At 41.8% G+C, this 24,761-nt stretch overlaps 1 long non-coding RNA gene across 1 annotated transcript; it reads right to left on the minus strand.

The window, feature by feature from the left end:
- Nucleotides 1–1,580: 1,580 nt before the first annotated feature.
- Nucleotides 1,581–22,613, minus strand: LOC148145080 (uncharacterized). Its single transcript, XR_015750891.1, has 3 exons — nucleotides 22,510–22,613; nucleotides 8,680–8,764; nucleotides 1,581–1,693 (listed from the first exon to the last, which is right to left on the minus strand). It is a non-coding gene; the product is annotated as an uncharacterized LOC148145080 (long non-coding RNA).
- Nucleotides 22,614–24,761: the final 2,148 nt, after the last annotated feature.

Below are 24,761 nucleotides of genomic sequence, written 5' to 3' on the forward strand. Positions count from 1 at the left end.
GATGGACGTGTGAAGGAAGTGCATGACCATGGTGAAGAGGAGGAGCTTGGTGCCCACAAAGTGGAAATTCTGAAACTAATGTAGAGTATTACAAGAATCACAGCTGTAAGTGAGAAGGAATTGGATATGGGGAAAATGAAAATCAAATCATAGTAGAAAGAGATAGTTTCTGTGGGGCAGAAACAAGCAGAAGCCATGGGGCTGACCGGGAAATCTCATCATCTCATCAAAGTTTCCATTCAGGGCCCCTGCAGCCTCAGACACAATATCAAGTTTAATAATTTTAAAACTCAAACATCTTCCTCGGTATTCTTTCTCCATCCCCCACACTCTTGGCCCTGTCATGACATGGGCTCCTTTCAGTACTGCCAACCTATTTTCACCTACTTATGGTCCCCATTATCAGCTAACCATCCTCCAAGGCTTACTGTTATTTATCCCTTTGTCTGCCTAACTGTCTTTGTCTCTCTACCTATTTACTTACACTTTCAGCTTCATTCACACCCTGTCTTCAGCATGTATACTACCTTTTGTAGTTACTAGCAGGTCTGAAGAAGTGTCACTGGATCTGGAACATTGACAAATGCTGCCAGACCTGCTGAGTTCCTCCAGCAGTTTCTGTTTATGCTTCAGATTATCCAGCTGAGTTCCTCCAGCAATTGCAGATTCTGTTCTAATGTTGCAGATTTTGCAAGACTGGGATCATGGAGTACATTCAGCACCTTGTGGTTTTGCTAACAGCAGAAAGGATATGCTATTTGATATCATCACCAGTCCTTGGAATGTCTTACCTACATATCAGGCATTGTTTTAGCATGAAAATTAATATATCACATTACTCACGTGTGATAAATATGTCTTCTATGGAGTGATATCTAATTTGCTCGCCCTTTTGTTAATGAAATAAATGTGATGTGTATCTCCTTCTGATCGGAATTAGATAGTGAGATAAAATTGTGCAATTTGAGTGTTTAATTAAATTTTCACATTTGTGATGTGTTCAGGAATAGTGGTGATTGATTTCCTGTGCATTATCCCAGTGAGTTGTGACAATATGTAGCTTCCTGTATCTGCATTACACTACAAGACCAACTGACAATCCTGTTATGATAGTATATCATTCCAACTCAGTAAAAGTGAGAAATATTATTTGAATCATTAGCTTCCAGTGAATGAGTATTTATTACGGAACAATCTTTATGTGTTCATGATATTTACAAACTTAGCAATTGACATAATTCATGACAAAAATATCAAGCGATTCTAACATAAAACAAAAACAAACTGGAAAAGCTGGTAATCTGAAACAGAAACAGAAATTGCTGGAAACTCAGCACGTCTTGTGGCGTCTGTGGGAGGAGAGTAGATTAAATGTTTCATGTCCAGAAGACTTCTGCCGAAGAGTCACTGGATCAAAATGTTCACATTGCTTTCTTCCTGCAGATGTGGCCAAACCTGCTGAGTTTCACCAGCAATTTTTGTATCAGTTTCAAACCATTCCAGTTGTGCAACCAGGAAGTGCTAGAACAATAGGTTAACACTAAGGTGCAGATAGAGACACAACAATTCAATGAAAAGGCTTTTGATTTTGTTTTTGTTTTTGTTTCTTCCTTCTCCAGTCCACATGTACGTAGTCTGGTGATCTTCATTTTCCCACTTTGGTCACATTATGGCCATCTGCTTCATTGAGTGCCTGGAAAAGAAAACATTTAAGGCTCCACTTGCATTGAGCACAAGGTATCATTTCACATGTCAGTTCTGAAGGGAATTCTAGAACTGGCAACAAATCAGGCAAAGGTTTGTGATGAACTGGACGTGTGTTGAGCACACACTAGCCCCTCCCTCATCAACAGTTACAATGTGTGTGAGGAAAAAACGTCATTGGTGTTACCTTGCGTTAAAAGAATATCATTTTCTCATGGGTCGACGGCATTTCCTTGTCGCTATGCTGATGGGCTATTGACAGCAGAAGAAACTGATTCTCTGCTGCAGTAATTCTACTCTATTGAGACCAGTCTATATGATTCCCAGCAACAATTGCATCAGGTCTGTGCCTGAACAACTTGGAGTTTGAGCAGGTAAAAATTAGTCCCTTGTTCTTGTCTGAAAGCAAGTCTCCCCATCACCCAACAGTAACGTGCTAAATATTTTTCAACTTTCAAATTTCTTTTCTTCCGATTTCTTCTCTCAGTTGTTTTATAGCAATAGACTACTATTTGAAAGTGTTCTCTAACAGAGGGTTATATATGCATGTTGCGACAAATAGCAAATTCAACTTCTTGAGATTATTCTTGCCATTGATTACAGCATAACACTGATACCTATAAACCAGGCTAACTGGATTCTAATAACCCAGGAGAGTAGAACATCAGCTGTTCAAGAGCCCTGGCAGTCTACTCTGCTGAACTATCACAAACAGGCTACCTGCTTTCAAACAGGCAAAAGTTTACAAATCTATGCATGTTCTGAATGGGACAGATAACAGTGAAGGACAATAACTCAGGAGAGAAGTTAATTGATACTGAGTTTCATTTCAAGGTCAGAATCAAACACTGCTATTAATTTCACAAAGGAACAGCCATGAATGTTATCGCTCAGTGTCCTGTTTATGCAGATTCACTGATGTTACGGCAAATGTTCTTTAATTGCCTTACCCTCCCTGCCTGTCTATTTTCTAGTGTGCAGCAAATGTGTTCTATAATTCAACATTACATTTTAGTCTAAATGTTTAAGGACAAGTTTTAAGGCTATTGACTTTCTCATTCAATCCTTTTGTCATTTCATGACAACTACATAGCTTATATTGTATTTGTATTCTCAATAAGTCAAATGCCTCCTCTGGTGAGTCATCATCCAGAGGAGCAGAGTCTGAAAGATACTAGATTTCAGCATGGAAGTTCAGGCATGGAGGTACAGGGGTAGACAAGGGTCAATTAACCAGATCTGAAAATGTGTTACTGGAAAAGTGCAGCAGGTCAGGCAGCATCCAGGGAACAGGAGAATCGACGTTTCGGGCATAAGCCCTTCTTCAGGAATGAGGAAAGAGATTCCTCTTTGGCTTAGGCTAAAAGCAATGTACAGTCCATTTCATGTATAAGCGGACGATAATGTACATTCCTATGATGAGACCAAGGACTATCAATGCGTCCCATACGATCCATCCGCACAGTGACCATAGCCAGCAAGTAAAACTCCATCCACATGAATCAGACGATGGTGGGGCAGGTGTCTTCCATGCATCTTGACCTGTTTTGTTGATAACATCTGTGTCTTTTGAGCAATCATTGATATAGGTGCAACATTGCGGGCTAATGACTATACAAGCACCTGCTTCTTTAGCAAGGTGGAAATCTAGCACTAGCTGATTCTGAAGTATCACCATCCTAGTCTCCTGTAACTCTGTGATCACCAGCTTCAAAGCGTGGGCAGTTGAATTGGCAAGTTTTTCGATCTCACACGCAAGGTCACTTATCTGATCTAGTGCCACCTCAACACCCCAGCCAGGAATAAGACCTCCCAGCAACCTGGACCACCAGGTTTGTTGATGGAAGAAGTTGTGTAAGTCCCATTTGGTTTCTCCTCTATTTTTTGTTCCGTACTGATTCACATGTTGGTGGGCATTCCATTCATCAGCTACCTCAGGTATTTCATGGTGGAGGGTGAAAGGTGGTAAGGTGTGTCCTAAGGCACAATGTCCACTCCAGTCATTGGGTAGATATGGGTAGGCTTTGTTTTCGCATAGGCAATGAAGGCTAAAAGGGTGCACTTCTGTGAGTGAATGACGAGTCCACTCAAAGCGAGAGCTGAACTTGTAAACAGTGGTTGTCCAAGTGTAGTAATGGATGGAGAATAGGAGTATGACCAATGTCTTTGATAATATTTTTGTGTAGTATTTGTTTCACTTGCCCCATGTCATGGGTACTGGAAAATCTTTCTAACAATGGAACCGTGTTAATATTGAATCCTTTAAGTTTGTTAGTGCACTTCACACAGCGACGTGCTTCTTCTACCGAATGGGTGTTTCCATCATAAATGAGGGATTGCACAAGTGGGTGAGTCCTATTTATACACTGTACATCAGAATGGTGGAAGAGTGAGCAGATAACACATGGATCAGGGGGTTTAGCTTGAATAAAGAAACCATTAGTAACAGGAGGAGGATTGGGAATGCATAGTATATTTGGTCTTTCTTCATCTTTCCTGCTTGTCTTGTTAATTACAGCTACTGAATACAGGAAACGTGTAAAGGTATTTCTATGAGAGGCGGTAGCTCAGATAGGAGAGGATTCCGTCGAGAAGGTACAGGCAGTCAGTCTCATGGCAATATGTGCGTTAGGGTTTTGGTGATTTCAGTACTATGTGCTCAATACTGCAATCTGTACAGTTCATTTTGAGAGGGAAACAGACAAACATTTCAAACTAACAGTTTTCGGTTGACAGAGCGGATGAGGTTATGAAATTGTGCCATCTCATGATAACTGGCATAGAAGTGTTGTGAGGATGACAATAAGGTTGAGAGTGAAGTTTAGATACATAATGTGAGTAGTTTAAATGAGTTTCAGTTGGGCAGCTGCATTCATGACTTCCAATGGTATTAGTGCAGGTTTCATTTATAGAGTCACATTGGAGTTTTAGCTGGTCTGAGATGTCACAGAGAGTTGGTTACATTTGGGCACATGTACTTGGGTTGGGTTTTCATCGGATGCGAACACTAGGACTGTGAGGAGGACACAAGCTTGCAATGTCCTTTGTAGACTCATGTTGAATGTCTTAGAATCTTAGAATCTTAGAAGAATACAGCGCAGTACAGGCCCTTTGGCCCTCGATGTTGCGCCGATCCAAGCCCACCTAACCTATACTAACCCACTATCCTCCATATACCTATCCAATGCCCGCTTAAATGCCCATAAAGAGGGAGAGTCCACCACTGCTGCTGGCAGGGCATTCCATGAACTTACGACTCGCTGAGTGAAGAACCTACCCCTAACCTCAGTCCTATATCTACCCCCCCTTAATTTAAAGCTATGCCCCCTTGTAATACCCGACTCCATACGCGGGAAAAGGTTCACACTGTCAACCCTATCTAACCCCCTAATCATCTTGTACACCTCAATCAAGTCACCCCTAAACCTTCTTTTCTCTAATGAAAACAGCCCCAAGTGTCTCAGTCTATCCTCATACGATCTTCCTTCCATACCAGGCAACATCCTGGTAAACCTCCTCTGCACCCATTCCAGTGCCTCCACATCCTTCCTATAGTATGGCGACCAAAACTGCACACAATATTCCAGATGCGGCCGCACCAGAGTTTTATACAACTGCATCATGACCTCAGGACTCCGGAACTCAATTCCTCTACCAATAAAAGCCAGTACGCCATATGCCTTCCTCACCGCACTATTTACCTGGGTGGCAACTTTCAGAGATCTGTGTACATGGACACCAAGATCCCTCTGCTCATCCACACTACCAAGTATCCGACCATTAGCCCAGTACCCCATCTTTTTGTTATTCTTCCCAAAGTGAATCACCTCACATTTAGCTACATTGAATTCCATTTGCCACCTTTCTGCCCAGCTCTGCAGCTTCTCTATATCCTGCTGTAACCTGCCACATCCTTCCTCACTGTCAACAACTCCTCCGACTTTCGTATCATCCGCAAACTTGCTCACCCAACCTTCTAACCCCTCTTCCAGGTCATTTATAAAAATGACAAACAGCAATGGTCCCAAAACAGATCCTTGCGGAACACCGCTAGTGACGGCACTCCATGAAGAAACTTTGCCATCAACTACTACCCTCTGTCTTCTTCCATCCAGCCAATTCCTAATCCAAACCTCCAACACACCCTCAATGCCATATCTCCGTATTTTCTGCAGTAGCCTACCATGGGGAACCTTATCAAACGCCTTACTAAAATCCATATATACCACATCTACCGCTTTCCCCTCATCAACCTCCTTCGTCACCTTTTCAAAGAATTCAATAAGGTTTGTGAGGCACGACCTGCCCTTCACAAAACCATGCTGACTATCCTTGATCACATTATTCCTATCCAGATGTGCATAAATCCTATCCCTTACAATTCTCTCTAAGACTTTGCCCACAACAGAAGTGAGACTCACCGGCCTATAGTTACTAGGGTTATCCCTACTCCCCTTTTTGAACAAGGGAACCACATTTGCTATCCTCCAATCTTCTGGCACTACTCCAGTAGACAAAGAGGACATAAAAATCAAGGCCAATGGCTCTGCAAACTCCTCCCTTGCTTCCCAGAGAATCCTAGGATAAATGCCATCAGGCCCAGGGGACTTATCTATTTTCACCTTTTCCAGGATTTCCAACACCTCTTCTCTACATACCTCAAAGCCATCCATTCTACTTATCTGTGACTCAGTATTCACATCGACGACAATGCCCTGTTCCTGAGTAAATACTGAAGAAAAGTATTCATTCAGTGTCTCCCCAATCTCTTCCGCCTCCACACGCAACTTCCCACTACTATCCTTGACTGGACCTATTCCTACCCTAGTCATTCTTTTATTCCTAACATACCTATAGAAAGCCTTAGGGTTTTCCCTAATCCTACCGACTAAGGACCTTTCATGTCCCCTCCTTGCTGCTCTTAGCTCTCTCTTCAGGTCCTTCCTGGCTACCCTATAACTCTCAATCGCCCCAATTGAACCTTCACGTCTCATCTTGAGATAGGACGCCCTCTTCCATTTAACAAGGGATTCCAATTCCTTATTAAACCACGGCTCCCTCGCACGACCCTTTCCTCCCTGCCTGACAGGTACATAATTATCAAGGACACTCAATAGTTGCTCCTTGAACAAGCTCCACATATCATTTACACTCTTGCCTTGGAGTCTACTTTTCCAAGCCACACATCCTAAGTCATGCCTCACCGCATCATAATTTCCCTGACCCCAGCTATAACTCTTGCCCTGTAGTACACACTTATCCCTCTCCATCACGAGAGTAAAAATCACCGAATTATGGTCACTATCCCCAAAGTGCTCACCTACCTCTAATTCTAACACCTGGCCTGGTTCGTTACCCAGAACCAAATCCAGTATGGCCTCACCTCTTGTTGGCCTGTTTACATATTGTGTCAGGAAACTCTCCTGCACACATTGAACAAACACTGACCCATCTAACGAACTTGAGCTATAGCTTTCCCAATCAATATCAGGAAAGTTAAAGTCCCCCATAACCACCACCCTATTACTGTCACTCATCTCCTGAATCACCTTCCCTATCCTTTCTTCTACGTTTCTAGGACTATTGGGAGGCCTGTAAAAGACTCCTAACAGGGTGACCTCACCTTTCCTATTCCGAACCTCAGCCCAAACTACCTCAGATGGCAAGTCCTCATCCATCGTCCTTTCCACCACTGTAATACTATCTTTGACAAGCAATGCCACACCTCCCCCTCTTTTACCCCCACCTCTGACCCTACTAAAACATTTAAATCCTGGAACCTGCAACAGCCAATCCTGTCCCTGTTCTAGCCATGTCTCCGTAATAGCCACAACATCGAAGTCCCAGGTACCAACCCACGCTGCAAGTTCACCTACCTTATTTCGTATACTTCTTGCATTGAAGTATACACACTTCAAGCCACTTTCCTGTTTACAGACACCCTCCTTGGAAATTGATGCCATGTTCCTAACCTCCCTACACTCCAGGCCCTGCACCCTGAAGCTACAATCTGGGTTCCCATGCCCCTGCAGAGTTAGTTTAAACCCCCCCCAAGTGCACTAGCAAACCTCCCCCCAAGGATACTGGTGCCCCTCAGGTTCAGGTGTAGACCATCCTGTTTATAGAGGTCCCACCGTCCCCAGAAAGAACCCCAGTTATCCAAAAACCGGAATCCCTCCCTCCTGCACCATCCCTGTAGCCACGCATTTAAGTGTTCTCTTTCCCTATTCCTCGAATCTCTATCACGTGGCACGGGTAACAAACCAGAGACAACAACTCTGTTCGTTCTAACTCTGAGCTTCCAACCTAGCTCCCTGAAAGTCTGTCTAACATCCTCGGCACTCCTCCTACCTATGTCGTTGGTGCCAATATGGACCACGACTTCGGGCTGCTCCCCCTCCCCCTCCAGGACCCGGAAAACACGATCAGAGACATCACGTACCCTTGCACCTGGGAGGCAACATACCAATCGTGAGTCTCTCTCGTTCCCACAAAACCGCCTATCTGTGCCCCTAACTATCGAGTCCCCAATTACTACTGCTCTGCTCTTCTTCACCCTTCCCTTCTGAGTAACGGGGACAGGCTCCGTGCCAGAGACCTGAGCCCCGTTACTTACCCCTGGTAAGTCATCCCCCCCACAAGTATCCAAAACGGTATACTTGTTCTTGAGGGGAATGGCCGCAGGGGGTCCCTGCACTGGCTGCTTCCTCCCAGTCCCCCTCACTGTCACCCATCTATCTGCCATCTTTGGAGTTACTACTTCCCTATAACTCTGATCTATGACCCCCTCTGCCTCCCGAATGATCCGAAGTTCATCCAACTCCAGCTCCAGTTCCCTAACATGGTCTTGGAGGAGCTGTAGTAAAGGTCCTTCTACCTTTACTGCAGTTTCAGTTGTCAAAAGAACTTGATAAGGACCTTTCCAGCAGGGGCCCAATTTTTCACAATTAAAGTCTTTCAATAGTACATACTCACCAGGGTTAATGTCTTTAAATGTTGGAGCTCTTTCATCTTCCTTCCCTGGTACTCGATAGGCTTCTTTGACCTGTTGATGATAAGACTGCAATGCTTTGGTTAGCTTAATCAGGTACCAGTGCATCTCTTCTGCCATGTCATGCACATCAGCAGGGTGTTGGGCAGTTGATGGCGCAGACCAGGGAGTCCTCAGGGGCTTTCCGTGTGTCAGTTCAGCCGCCGAGAATCCCGTCTTTTTCTGTGTCATGGTTCTCATATTAAAAAGGAAATTGGGAGTACTTGCAGCCAATTAAGGCTTGTTTCTTCTACCAACTTGCTTAGCTGACCTTTTAAGGTACCATTGGCTCTTTCTACAATTTCTGCTGCTTGGGGATAGTTGGCACAATGGAATTTTTGATTCATATTCAAACTCTTACATAGATCCTTGTTTAGCTCTGCACAGAGGTGGGGCCCATTATTGGAAGAGACCGTTACTGGAATTCCATATCTGAGGATTTCATAGAACTTTACACGTAGTTGTTGCTGTGCAGTCAGCACAGGGATAAACTTCAATCCATTTATTAAATACATCAATTATCACTAAGCAATACTTATAACAATGACATCTAGGTAACTCAATAAAATCTAACTGGATAGTATCAAAAGGTCACTTGGCAAGGGAGTTTCACCTGGTGGACACTTTACTCCTTTCCCGGGATTATGCTTTTGACAAATTAAGCAATTTGCAGCTGCTTGTTTTTCTTTCTTTTGCAGGTGGGGATTCCATCAAATTTGGAGAATTCTTTCTGCCATTCCCTCCCTACCTACATGCGTATGTGTATGAACATAATCAACTAGAATAGGCAGAAGTGAGTCGTGCAGACATATCTGTCCTACCAGCATAACCCAAAGCTTATTCTAACTTTACATAACAACCATGGTTCATCCATCTTTGTCTTTCCTCATCAGAGGCATCCTCTTGATGGGTTCATATTTGCTGTTGGTCAGGCATGGTGAGGGGACGCGGTTAGAAGAGAAAATAGGAGAGTCTCCCTTTGGTTTACTATTCGTCATTTGAGTAACCATGTCTTCTTGCTCGAAAACTGCTTTCTTAGCAGCCGCGTCAGTGGCGTTGTTGCCTTTAGTAACATCGGAAGCATCAGAGGAGTGAGCAGAACATTTGATAATTGCCAATTGTGAGGGAAGTTGAATAGTACTGAGGAGATTAGCAACATAGGCAGCATTGAGGATAGGGGTTCCTGATGAGGCAAGGAAGCTGCACTGCTGCCAGAGTTGACCAAAATCATGGGCACATCCAAAAGCGTGGCGGGAATCGGTATAGATATGAGTGGACTTTCCTACAGCAAGTATGCAGGCATGGGTGAGAGCAAGGAGTTCAGCTTGTTGGGCGGAACAGGGTGGGTCGATGGAATAAGTTTCTATTGTATGGGACAAAGTGGCAATCACACATCCTGACATGTGTTTGCCCTCTGGAGAGATAGAAGAAGAATCATTGACATAAAATGTAAGGTCTGGGTTAACAAGAGTCTGATCCGTAAAATCAGGATGTTGTTTAGTAACAAGGCCATTTATGAGGACACAATCATGGGAGGATCAGGCAGTTCAAGAGGTTCTTCCTGCAGGAGTGTAGCAGGGTTAATGTTAGAGCGGTATTTAAAGGAGAGAAGCAGACTCTGAAGTAACAAAATCTAATAGTGAATTAGATGAGCCATAGTGAGGTGTTGAGTATGTTTAGAGGTAAGCAAGGATACTGCATAATGGGAGGTACAGACTTCTACATTTTGATGTAAAGTTATATTAGAGGCAGCTAATACCATAGCATGGATGGCCGGGAGAATCTTGGTGCAGGAAGGCAACAGGGTCAAGCTTAGTGGAATAATAGGCAACAGAGTGCCAAGAGGAGCCATGTTGCTGGGTGAGAACCGCTGTAGCACAGGTGTCAAGGATGGAAAAGGGTTTCATGTGGTAACCTGCCGAGGTCCCTAGGGAGGACAACTAAGAAGTTGCCAGCTGCTTCCACTCTAGCGATCAACCGGGGCCTGCTTTGGGAAAGGGCAGTCCCTGGACCAATGTCGTGGTTCATTACAATTGAAACAAATGTGTGATTGTTGGGGTACACTCTGGGGTGGGGGAGGCAGTGAAGAAATAGTGAGAGGATGTACAGGGAGTAAGGGACATCATGGACTGTTGGGGAGGATACTTAGGAGGTCCCCAAGGTCCATTGGGATGTTGTGAATACACGGTACCAGTCCTACTGTCCTGCCATACTGGATGACAGTTTGATGTTCCATTTGATAGCCTGACTGACCTTGTGGACAGAAAGGTCTATTTTGAATCCTGGGTGTAGATTTAGTCCCTGTATTTTGGGCAAGTTCTCTCTTGACCTTGCCAACGGTAGCCTTCCTGTTAGGACCCTTTAGTTCCCAGAAGTAACAAACCTCTCAGCTGAATTGTGTAACCTCAGTGTCTTGCCAATGGATGTTGTGGGTTTTAATGGCTTTCTGTATCTGATCAGGTAAGATGGTCATACATAGGGCATTAAATTGGGGTGATCGTCCTTGTGGGGAGTTAGCATCACCTGAGTAAGTGCCATAGCATTCCTTAAAATGGGCAAGGAACTCCTCAGCCCCTTCGCTTGAGCTGGGTTTACATATTAAGTCTTTACCCACATCAACTGCATAATGCACTGCTTGGTGGAGACAGGTAATAATCCAATCTGATCTGTTAGGTATGGCCTGGTGCCAGACTACAGACTGGACATGATTATTACATTGCAAAATTTCTAACAACTCAGCCCATTTTTCAGGGAAAATGGTGCATTCTATGAAGTGAAGTAGGTCTTGGGAGGCAACACTTCAACCCCAGGGCATCAATGTGGATTTCAACAGCTTCCTCATTTCCCCTTCCCCCACCTCATCCTAGTTTCTAACCTCCAGCAAAACTGTCCCCTTGACTTGTCCGGACTTGTCCGACCTGCCCAGCTCCTTTTCCACCTATCCACTCCACCCTCTCCTCCCTGAGCTATCACCTTCATCTCCTCCCCCACTGACCTATTGTACTCTATGCTACTCTATCCCCACCCCCACCCTCCTCTAGCTTATCTCTCCATGCTTCAGGCTCTCTGCCTTTATTCCTGATGAAGGGCTTTTGCCCGAAACGTCGATTTCAAAGCTCCTTGGATGCTGCCTGAATTGCTGTGCTCTTCCAGCACCACTGATCCGGAATCTGGTTTCCAGCATCTGCAGTCATTGTTTTTACCAGCATTGTAAATGGCCCTAGTCCTAATAATGTAATCAACAAATCCCTCAGGATTCATTCCATAATCTGGAGCCTTATTGATAATGCTTGAGATTTAATGAGGTTTCCATGGTTGATAAAGATCCATAAATTGGGCTTGTCCTGGGTTCAGGGCCTGTGGGTTAGGAACTCTTCTGTTTGGGAAATTTCTCTTTGGCCCTCCCACATCAGGGTGAGTGCAAAGACTGATATGAAGGTCCCAAAACTTTGATTTCGATTCATCAATGTCTTCAGGATTTATTAGTATAGGGGCAGTGGAAATCAAAGGTGTCTCTTCAGTGTTCCTTTCACATTTTAATTTTAATTGACTCCTAGTGCAGTGGGGAGCGGGTTCGTGGTAAGCCGAATCCATATTCAGCTGAACAGTTGGGAGAAGGGCATGGGGCTCGGCACATTTGGGAGAGGGGACGGGGTATAAGGCACAGTCTTTGTTGTCCTACTGGTCCTGCGCAGCTGCAGCTGCAGTCTGTTGTTTATTCATCGGTTTCTCTTTCCTGGTGTCCCTAATATTTCAGCGTAGGTTCTGAATCTTTGCTTTCCTTTTTTTTACTTTCTCCCCAGCCAATTCCAATTTTGCTTCTAAATCATGTGCTTCACATTTGCATTTTAGTTTTGTCCAATCTAGTTCAGATCCTTTCTCAGTTAATGGAAAATGCTTTCCAATTTCACGTGTGCATTCCTCCATTCATGAATTATTTAAAATATGTGTTTTATACAGCAACCAATATCTGTTATGTGGATAGTGCCTTTATGATATTTAAAAGGTCTCCTCATATTTCAATTTTATTTCTGCTCATTCAAATACTTCATTGAAAGTTAAAAATATAGAAAAATTGCCAATCCCTAATACTTTTCACAACAACTGAATATCTTGATTTAGCGATGCTGGTGTTGGACTGGGGTGTACAAAGTTAAAAATCACACAACACCAGGTTATAGTCCAACAGGTTTAATTGGAAGCACTAGCTTTTGGAGCGACACTCCTTCACCTGATGAAGGAGCGTCGCTCCAAAAGCTAGTGTGCTTCCAATTAAACCTGTTGGACTATAACCTGGTGTTGTGTGATTTTTAACTGAATACTTTTGAAGTATAGTCATTGCTTTAATGTTGGGAATACAGCAGCCAGTTTACTCACAGCAAACTCCCACTTGTGACAAAGAACACAATCAGTTTTTATGATGCTGAAGACGGAAGATATATTGATGAGGATTCTGAAACTAACTCCACTGCTCTCTGAAATAATCTCATGAGATCTTTTACTTCAATTCAATTTGCAGAGTGGCCTCGGAATTTAGGTCATTTTCTGCCCTGAGTGGTTGCAGAAATTTTATTGTTTATGTACCATCTGTGCTTCAAAACGGATAAAATAATTGTTGAGTTGATATGTAATTCTGCATTCTAGTACAAACTTTCTCCTTCAGGCTATCAGTCTTTAATACACTAGATCTTTTAGAATTATAGCAGAGATGTTTTAACAGGTGTTCCCAAAATGTGTGCTGGTAAATTTGCTGTTAAAATGTAAATTGCTAACACTTGTTTTTGAAACATCATTTATGTGAGGAAGGAAACATGCTGCCATCCATCTTGTCTGTGTGTGAAATTCTGTGCTGTATTTGAGTAAAAAGATGATTCCATGTGGAGGATGGGGTGATTAGGGGATACAGACTGAGCTTCGCATGCTTCCATTAAAAACTAAAACATGTGACCAGCACGGTTTCCACTTGTTAGCCTTTTTGTTGTCTTTAGTAATATCTTCACTTTCTCTGTGGATTCACTGCTATTACAACTGCATGCGCAGGAAGAGCACCCTCTGTAGGACAACCACCTGATGAAGGAGAGACACTCCGAAAGGTAATGTGCTTCCAATTAAACCTGTTGGACTATAACTTGGTGTTGTGTGATTTTTAACTTTGTGTACCCTGTACAGGTACTGCATTACCAACTCAGCCTTTCAGATTGTGTCCCCCTGTACTAGAATTCCAACCAAATTCTCCATTATCTATAAGTACCTAAACAATTCCCTAACAAGTTAGAAATAGCTCAATCAATCCAACTGTGATCTTTACAAACTTAAGGGAACCTGAGCCAAATTGATTCAATTTAGCTTCCCAATTGACCTCCTCACTCATTGGCACATTCATTTACACTGCACCCCTTTCAATGACAGTATTTCACTCTGGGTCTCTGTGACAAATCTAAATGCAGAATTCTCGAGCGAATCTACTAAGATTTTGTACAACTCAAACATCACTTTCTCACTTTTAAATTTCAATTCTGTAAAGGCCAATATTAGATTATCCTCAAATTATTTCCTGCATTCACACACTCCTTTTTGTGTGGATTGTTGTACAGCATACTTATTGTGCTACCTGTCCACATATTCCAGTCTCTCAACATTAAGAAATTATTTTGAACTAAAACCAGAGAAACTGCGGATGCTGCAAATCTGAAACAAAAACAGAAATGCTGAAGAAACTTGGCAGGTCTATCAGCACCCGTGGAGAAAGAAACAGAGTTAACATTTTGATTCTGCTTTCTCTTCATAGATCCTGCTAGACCCACTGGGTTTCTTCACCAATTTATGTTTTTATTTAAGCAATTATTCTGACTTGACCTTATCAGATCCAAAGAGGATGAATTTCTACTTCCCCACATTGAGTGCCATCTGGATGCATGTGCCCTTTCTCTCTGTTTTGTGATGTTCTTCTCCCATCCCAAGGAACTTTCTAGATTCAGAGCACAGTCCTCTCTACAATGATATTGGCTTTTCTATGTCACATAGAACTGAGACTGTCACATAGGACATAGGGACTGAGGCTCTTTGGCTACATAATCTGCCACATTTCAGTCTTTGGCATCTATGATTCCCATCTGTTTGTTCAGATGTCAAAAACTGTCATGACATTATTTTGAAGATGGGCAGAGGAATTTACCTACTGCCCTGGTCTACCCCAATTTCCTGGTCACTTAGTTCCATAGAGATGTACAGCATGGAAACAGACCATTCGGTCCAACTTGTCCATGCCAACCAGATATTCTAAATTAATCTAGTCCCATTTACCGGAACTTGGCCCATATCTTCTTATTCTTATACCCATCCAAGCATCTTTTAACTGTTATAATTGTACCATTCTCCACCACTTGCTCCAGCAGCTCATTCCATAGACGCACAACCATCTGCATGAAAAAAGTCCCTTTTAAATGTTTATCCTCTCACCCTAAACCTATGTCCTCTAGTTCTGGACTCCCCCACCCCAGGGAAAAATACCTTGTCTAATAAGGTAAAAACAATGACAACAGATGCTGGAAACCAGATTCTGGATTCGTGGTGCTGGAAAAGCACAGCAGTTCAGGCAGCATCCGAGGAGCAGTAAAATTGACGTTTCGGGCCAATAAAATTGACCAATAAAGGAAGGCATACTAAATGCCTTCTTCATTATCCTATCAACCTGTGACTTCACTTTCAAGGAACTACGAACCATCACTCCAAGGTCTCTTTGTTCAGCACACTCCCTAGGACCTTATCATTAAGCATATAAGTCCTGCTCTGATTTGCCTTTCCAAAATGCAGCAGCTTACATTTCCCTACATTAAACTCCATCTGCCACTCCTCAGTCCATTGGGCTATCTGATCAAGAGTCTTTGCGTATTACTACAGATCTCTGGAGCAGATAGGACTGAATACTGAGTCTCCTAGTCCATAGGTAAGAACACTACCACTATACCAAAACCCATCTATTTATTCATGTTATGACCAATCTCCATGACTGTCACATTCTGGTGGGTACCTGATGAAGGAGCAGCATCTCGGAAACTTGTAGTTTCAAATAAATCTATTGGATTTTAACCTGGTGTTGTATGATTTTTAACTTTGTCCACCCCAAACCAACACTGACACCTCCACATCATAACAGATTGAAACAGATCTCCAGATCAAGGCAATAGCAATAACACTAAGATCATTGCAAGAATCAATGCTAACAAAATAATTGCAGATAAGCATGGAATAATGAGTTTAATTGTGCAACATCTAGTCATTTACCCAAATGTAGAGAGACAATGTGAAGGTTGCAGCGAACAATTGATATTTTTATTCTTCCTCCCCAGAATCATCAAATTAATAACAAGATTGCATTTATTGTGCAGAATTGTGAAAAGAAATGTCCAATTATGGAAATTGATCAATAATGAATATTTCTTCAGGATGTGAAACAACCAACATGTAGATATAACCTGTGAATCTTCACTTTACCATATTTGACAAGCTATGATTGTCTTATTCCGTGAGGAACTGAAAAAGAAAATATTTAAGGTAATCAGATTCACTGCATTAATTATTGTGTCAATTTTGATCAGAATACTGGGAATGGTAACAATGGAGCTGTGTTTGGTTTAAACTCCTCCCTCCTCATCATCCATTGCATGTTTGCTGGGTAAAAGAAATGTCAATTGTCCTTCTCTTGAATGGCTGCATTTGAGGCCAACACTGCCACTAGATGGCGCACTATCCCTTTATGCATAACATTAGATCGGCATTTGGTCTCTGAAAACATTTTAAATGTTTTCAGGACTAAGTCCACAGTTTATTGTTGAAAAGTACATCATTAAATCACCTCCTACTCTCACCTTATTGTAGGAAATGAATAACGCAACCTAGTTGTGTCCGCATCTAGTCAGGACAGTACCAAATTGACTTTAATGTTAGTGTTGGGGCTAAATAGTCTCAGTGAACACTGTCAAATTAGGATTGTCCAACTGCATGGCCAAACAGCCTAGTCAGATATAACTCATGGGATCACACCATCTGCCATATTTTACTTTTCATTTGGATTCTGTGTAAGTTTAAAACCTCTTTTAGTTGTTCAGTGCAATAAGTAACAAATGTTTTGAGAATGTTTCAGAACGCTATATAAGGGAGTTGGCAGCTGAAAGGGTTAACGACTATCAAAAGATAAGGTCTATCCATCAAGATATAAAAGACTGCTCCTGGGAGAAGCTGATGAGTGTTCTAAGCAATTCCCAAATTGTTGCCCTTATTATTTAGGGATGTAAGAACCTAGGAGTTAGGAACATGAATCAGCAATTCAGCCCTTCAAGCCTGTTCCCCCATTTAACATGATCATGGATGATCTTATCCAGGTCTCAACCCCACTTTCCTGCCTGCTCCCCATATATCTTTACCCTGCTTTTCATCAGAAACATGTCTGTTTTTTCCCTGAATCCATTGACTGATTCTGCCTCCACTGCACTCTGGGGCAGTGAGTTTCACAGATTCACAACCCTCTGAGAGAAATAGTTTCTCCTCATCCCAATTTTGGACCTCCCCCATCTCACTTTAAATCTATGACCTCTTGTTTGAGGATGTCCCACAAGGGGGAACATTTGTTCAATGTCCATCTTATCAGTCCCCTTTAGCATTTTAAAAACCTCAGCCAGATTCCCCCTCCTCATTCTTCTGAACTCCAGTGAGTAAAGGCCGAAGCTATATTTTTATCAAGTTGAAGGTGTGTACTGAACCTTTTAGAGAGTGTGAATGCTGTTCTGAACTGAGAGCAAACAAGCATCTGTGTGTACAACTGGATGGCAGTCCCAGAGTGTACTGGGAAATTGAAAATATGTAACATTTGGCTGTGAAATGGATATCTGAGTTCTGGATGCTTTTTTGACAGCAATTCGAATTTAACCAATCAGTTTAAATTATGCCCCAGGATACTAAAATGCAACCATGTTTGAACTTATTGTTTTGCCAACATTGAACCAATGAGATGATCCGATGTTGGGGGAGTATAAAATGCAAATGTTTTGAAAATTGGTCAGAGAGCAACTGCTGGAGAGAGTTAATTGCTCATTTTCATATGAACCATACTCACAGTAAAAAGAAGTAAGACAACCCAGGGAAATCAACAGCTGGAAGAGCAAAGATACAGAGAAAGACAGCAGTTTTGAAGTTTTGAAATTAAGTTGATGTAATTTTAGTAAGTGTCTTATCAGAATAGCATATTGTTATTGAGTTGGAGACAGATAATAAGCAGTTAAGAGAAAGGAGGGCTTAGAGTTGTGAATAGTTGTTTAGTGTTCACTTTTAGAGTTAAAAAATAAATTAATGTTCATTTATTTAAATAGTGGAATGTGGAAGTTCTGTCACTCATTTTGACTGATTGTGAAGTGAGCTTTTCTGAATGTGTGGTTTAATTAACAGAGGGGTTCACCTCTGCCACAACAATATACAACATGCAACTAAAGAAGTTTCACAAGAAATAATCATGTAGCTTAGATTTAATCCAATCACTATTAAGTATCATGGACTAACCCTCCAGAACTAGAGGTCATAGGTTTAGGGTGGGAGGGGAAAGATATATAAGAGACCTAAGGGGCAACTTTTTTCACACAGAGGGTGGTACAGGTATGGAATGAGCTACCAGAGGGTGTGGTGGAGACAGGTACAATTGCAACATTTAAGAGGCATTTGGATGGGTATATGAATAGGAAGGGTTTGGAGGGATATGGGCCAGGTGCTGGCAGGTGGGACTAGTTTGGGTTGGGATATCTGGTCGGCATGGACGGGTTGGACCGAAGGGTCTGTTTCCATGCTGTACATCTCTATGACTCTATGACCAGGTTATGGTCCAACAGGTTTAATTGGAAGCACTAGCTTTTGGAGCACTGTTCCTTCATCAGGTGGTTGATGAAGGAGCAGCGCTTCGAAAGCTAGTGCTTCCAATTAAACCTGTTGGACTATAACCTGGTGTTGTGTGATTTTTAATTTTATACACCCCAGTCCAACACAGCACCTCCATGTCATAACCCTATTTACTGTTCATCAAGATTGAGCTTGTCTTCTGCCAGGGACGTCTGAAGGGCATCTTTCCCCACATGGTATCAGTGGCTCAGATTAATTCCAGCATAATGGATTGGTTGTGGCACATCTACCTAAGTTTTCCCAGGTCATATCCTGTATTACAAGATTGAAGACTTCCTTCTCAGCAGCAATCTTTGACCACAATAGAGCAATCAATCAGAAACACACTTCTGAAAATGAGTGTAAGGGCGTTCCACAATGATCTCAGTTCCAATTAAGTGCTCTATTCAGAACTTGACTAAGAAGCAATTCTTTCCTATTCCCACTAATATTGTGATGTCAGGGGTGTGACTGGATCATGGTGGCCATTTTTAATGGTAGCACTTATCTTTTGAATCTGGAAAAACTGTAATTTTAAGACGTCCTGTATTGTCCAAAATCAGTTTTCCTTCACCCTTTTCTTTTTTTTTAACCTTCTGAATTTCCTTTTCTTTTCTACTTTTTAAAAAAACTGTATTATAGTATTGATTAAAGAAAGGGAGAGTTATATAATGGGTGGACTATATAAGAATGTAGCGAAAGGAACAACTCAATCAACTGTTGTATTAGATTATAGTTCTGAAGGAGTTAATATTAAAGTAGTATGATGCTCCATCTAATCTGGCGGTGTCACAATCTATGGGCAGAAATGGTTAACTTCTGCTTGAGTCCTTGAGTGGAGAGATATATTCTGTGCAACTCCTGAGAGTCCTCGGTAATTACGCCTGACAAGTTCATGTCATCTTCACAAATTATTATGCTACAAACTATCTTGTTAACTAATGCCAGTGTCTCTCTGTTAACAACCAGTCATGGTCTATTCTCTAGCAGTGACAATTAGTCAAGCCCTTGAGAAGGATTGGTTGCGGTGAATTTCCTATACCATCCAGAGCCCGAATAACACATCAATCCTCTGAAACGGTTGCAGCACTTAATTAGATCAAATGAGGCTAACATTTTGGGCCCTTATGATGTAGTGGTGGGGTCCCTATCCCTACACCAGGAGGACTTGGTTTAAGTCCCACCTGCTCCAGAGGTATGTAATAATGTCTCTAAGCAGGTTGTTTATGAAGTATGAAAATGTGTCGCTGGAAAAGCGCAGCAGGTCAGGCAGCATCCAGGGAACAGGAGAATCAACGTTTCGGGCATAGGCCCTTCTTCAGGAATCCCGAAACGTCGATTCTCTTGTTCCCTGGATGCTGCCTGACCTGCTGCGCTTTTCCAGCAACACATTTTCAGCTCTGATCTACAGCATCTACAGTCCTCACTTTCTCCTGCTTATGAAGTATCTAAACCTAATATTTTTCCAGTCACTGACCATAGCCTTACCCAATCCCTTGTGATCTCAGAAATTGTAATTTTAATTCATCCTCTATTCACAGGTTTAAGCTGGGTCCATTCCAGATTTATATTATTCATGTGTGTGAAAGAAAGCTTCCTAGTTTCACTCTAAAATATTGTACCTCCCATTTTTAGATGATACCTGAACCTATGCTCAATTTCACCGAACAATCAGTTCCTCTGGACCTACCACACACAATTCCTTAAAAACTATCAATTCTTCAATCATGCAACTTCAAAATTCAAGGCACTAAGATGTAATTTGTTCAGTCTTTTCTCAGGACCTAATCATTTAAACCTTGTATTATTCTGGTGCTTTTATACTGGAGAGGTGATGGTATAGAGTTAATATCATCATACTAGTAATACAGAGGTCAACAACAATGTGCTGGGAACATGCTTTCAAATTCTACCATGGCAGCTGGGAGAGTTGAATTGTAATTGATCAAGAAGGTTTGCTACATTAATAAATGAGGAATTAAAAACTGGGCTAACAGTGACCATGAAGCTATTACACAGCTGGCTGACAAATGTCCTTTAGTGAACAACATCTACTTGCCTTACCTGACATAAAAACAAAGTGCTGGAGAATCTAAGCTGGAGCATCTATCAGAGAGAAATGTTTCAAATTGAGTGAATATTCTTCAGAACTGGTCTACCACATCTGGTCTGGCTGTGTGTGACTAGAGACCCACAGCTTTAGTGTTACTTTACAGTTAGCATGGTAAACTAGTTAGCTAGTTAACCCCATATTCTCATAATTTGGAACTTTCACTAATAAAATGTGGAACACTGTGTGGTATTATTCTATCAAGAATTACAAGTGTTGAACAACCTGATTTGCAAAGCATATATCACAGTATCTGCTGTTCATAGAGTCATAGAGTTGTAGAGATGTACAGCATGTACCCAATCTAATCCCACCTGCCAGCACCCGGCCCATATCCCTCCAAACCCTTCCTATTTGTATACCCATCCAAATGCCTTTTAAATGTTGCAATTGTACCAGCCTCCACCACTTCCTCTGTCAGCTCATTCCATACACGTACCACCCTCTACGTGAAAAAGTTGCCCCTTAGGTCCCTTTTATAACTTTCCCCTCTCACCCTAAACCTATGCCCTCTAGATCTGAACTCCCCCACCCCAGGGAAAAGACTGTCTATTTATCCTATCAATGTTTGTGGAATAAAGTCAACTAGTCTGCACCCAACATGATTAACATGAATGTGGTTTTTCCCTCTGAAGTTAAATGAATACCCAGTCTAGCTTTTCTAACTGAAAAGCTGGATGACATCAATGGTTTTGTTGGTAGTTGACTGTTTATGGTACAGGGACAGCACGGTGTAATAAAGGTTTTTACGGCAGCTGAGATTACATGCCACTTTTGAGATGGTTGTGCTCCTGTTCTGTAATTTGTGATGCCATTATGGAGTCTGTGGAGTTTCTGGAGAATCTCATTTCTCAATGATCTCAGGATCAGCCACCTCACATTAAAAACCCTACAAGTCATCCACTAATGCTCAGTGGTTTTGCTGCTGTCAATGTTATCTTCATAATCTATTGTTACAAACACATACAGGTCAGCCTGCCTGGCAGTAGGCTCTAACTTGGTTGCAAAGAGAAGCTGATGGCCTACTGGTGTTATCATGAGCCTATTAATCAAAAAGTAAAATTCTGGGGACTTAGGTTTGAATCTTGCCACAAAACTTGGAGTTTTGGAATCAAAACTCAGTAAAAAATCTGGTATGAAGGGTCTGATCATGATAATGGAACCATTGTCAATTGTTGGAAATACATGTCTGGTTTACTAATGTCCTTTCGGGAAGGGAACTGCCATCTTTACCTTGTCTGGCCTCCATGTGACTCCAGACACAAAGACACAAGACTTTTAAGTGCTCTCTGGGCAATAAGGGATGGGCAATAAATACTGCCCTAGCCATGTCCCATGAATGAATACAAATTTTAAAAATCATCCTCTCTTAACTGTATTCCTTTGATTTTAACCACTTTCTTCTCTGTAGCTGGTCAAATAGGAACATAGGCATCCACCTCAAAAATTAATCTGACATCTTGCTGCAAAACATCAGCAAGTGTAGGTCTTGACAGAGTGTCTGCAGTTGTTTACATCTTCCCTGCAGTACATTTGCTGTTGAGTTATTTCTCATGAATCTAAGTCAAAACATTGGATTCAAGGTGATATATTGACCATTCAATATATTGAATTTAGAAGGAGGCCCAAAGATTGTGTTCTGTCTGGATCCTAAATTGTAATCCACTGAGATAACTGCATTGACTCTTTGCTTTGAGGGGTTATCATCAGCACCTCACCTTATTAGATACAAAAATGTACTGACCTGGTAGTGAGAGATTTTGTCTGCAATCCCGAGGCTGTTCTGTATCTCTCAATCTCGAGCTATCTTCTCTGACCTTCCTCAGGATGCTTGATGTTTCTGAGCTGCTGGGATAGTGGTAATGGTTATTCTTTTGGCATCAACATCTTGTGCTTCTCCATTATTATGCATTTTCTTTCACTTCAAAGTTTACCTGATCTCAAAGTGTTCCTTGTTTCTGAAGTCTTTGGCAGCTCTCACCCTCACTTATCTTCTTTTCTGAAGCTGGCAGGTCATCCTGCGGGTTTATCAATTCCTGGCATCAGGTAGCTCTAACTGATACCCATGTGTAACCACCATGGCTTAAGATGAGGTTGACCATGGAATGGAAATCAGGACTATGGTCTTCCTGGCTCAGTTTAACCCTGTTCCTGTAGTACTCAATTAGTTGGCTGTCCTTATCTTATCTGTTAGGAATCCAGAGATAATCGTAGGAAAACAATTTCAACTCTTTATTCACACTGTAGTACACAGTATTGGAGGGGGCTGTTTCTCCATCTCAGATTCTCTCCAGTTGTGTTCTCTCAATACCATAATTAAATTATAAGTTACACTACTAACTGACTGACATTAACTATTGACTTCACTTCTTTCTCAGATACTACAAAGCAGATAAACTCCTACTTCCCCATATTAAACTGCATCTTTCATACATATTTGGCTGTTTCTAGGTCCTTACGCATGTCAGGGTACTGAGTTGGATGCTAATAATTTATGGGGAAGTGATGTTAAAGGGCCAAAAGGCCTACTCCTGCTCCTATTTTTGACGTTCCTATTGAAATTGCTGCTCCCCCCACCCCATACACAATTTACATCCTAGAATGGCTGGGTGATCCACTGCTGCTGAGAGTATTTCAAGAAGAGCAAGAGAGTTTGTTCAGTTTACCAGCCTCAGCAGGTATTATCTGGACATCTATTTCCTTTCCTTTGTCACGACTTTCCCAAATGCAAAATTTCTGCTACTTCTGCTACATAATGACAGTAACAGTGCAATTACTTGAATGCATTTGGGATGATTTGAACACTGTACATTTCATTAAAAATGTCTTCAATGATTAAGTAAAACTTGGCTTCATTAATTGGTTATCTCTTGATGGTGCAGCTATGACAAGGATCAAGAAGCCTGATCTATTCTAAACAAATAATCCACCTAATGTTTCATTTGTAACATCAAAATTATTTCAGAAATATGATTGGTTAAATGTTTCATCCTGAGGACGTGGAAGGATTGACATAAATACAAGTCATCTTCTTAACAATATCTGTGAACAATGTTTTCAAAATAGTTAGAGTACTTGCAAAGTGCTCAGAATAATTATAAATTGATATAGTTGTAAATTAATTATAATTCTCACCTTACATTGTCTTGTAGACTGCACTGTGACTGAAACAACGCACATCACCAAGAGAATGAGGACAACCCAATGCATCACATCCCAGACAGTGGAAATGCAGAAATCCTTCCTCCAATGCCATTCTTATTTCATTCTTTTGTTCCTCAAGAGACCTTTAGTCATGGTGCCCTGCTTCAATTTTCTTTTTAAACTGAGGGAGCATGCAGCTTGTACAATCTGCTTTAAACTCATTGCTCTCCAACTCTGATACTCAACATTTTGCATTCTTGCATGAGGAGAAGCACATTAGAACTCATATATTGATTGATTTATTGTTGTCACCTGTACCAAGATAAAGTAAAAAGTATTGTTTTGTGTGCTATACAGGCGGATCGTACTATACAAAGTGCATCAGTGTAGCAGAACAGAGTGCAGAATACAGTGTTACAGTCACAGAGAAGGTGCAGAAAGACAGAGATCAGAATTAACATTTAAGAGGCCCATTCAAAAGTCTGATAACAACAGGGAAGAACATGTTCTTGAGTCTACTCATTTGGGTATTCAAAGGTATATATCTTCTGCCTGACAGAAGTAGGTGAAGAGAGTACAACAGGAATGGGAGGGGCTTTGATTATGTTGCTGCTCTATGAGGCAGTGGGAAGTATAGATGGAGGTAATGAATGGAAGGTTGGTTTGCGTGATGGACTGGGCTATGGTCACGACTCTCTGTAGTTTATTGTGGTCTTGGCCATAACAGTTGCCATCCCACACTGTGATGCATCTGAATAGCATGCTTTCTAAGGTACTTTCTTTTACAATCTCTGTCCTACCCTCAGGATCCAAACCACAGCTGGTGACAGCGGTCTCTGCACAGTGTGACAT

Source organism: Chiloscyllium plagiosum, unplaced genomic scaffold (genome assembly GCF_037043375.1).
Source record: "Chiloscyllium plagiosum isolate Xiang-an unplaced genomic scaffold, Cpla_swu_hap1 HiC_scaffold_26, whole genome shotgun sequence".
NCBI classification, from domain to species: domain Eukaryota; kingdom Metazoa; phylum Chordata; class Chondrichthyes; order Orectolobiformes; family Hemiscylliidae; genus Chiloscyllium; species Chiloscyllium plagiosum.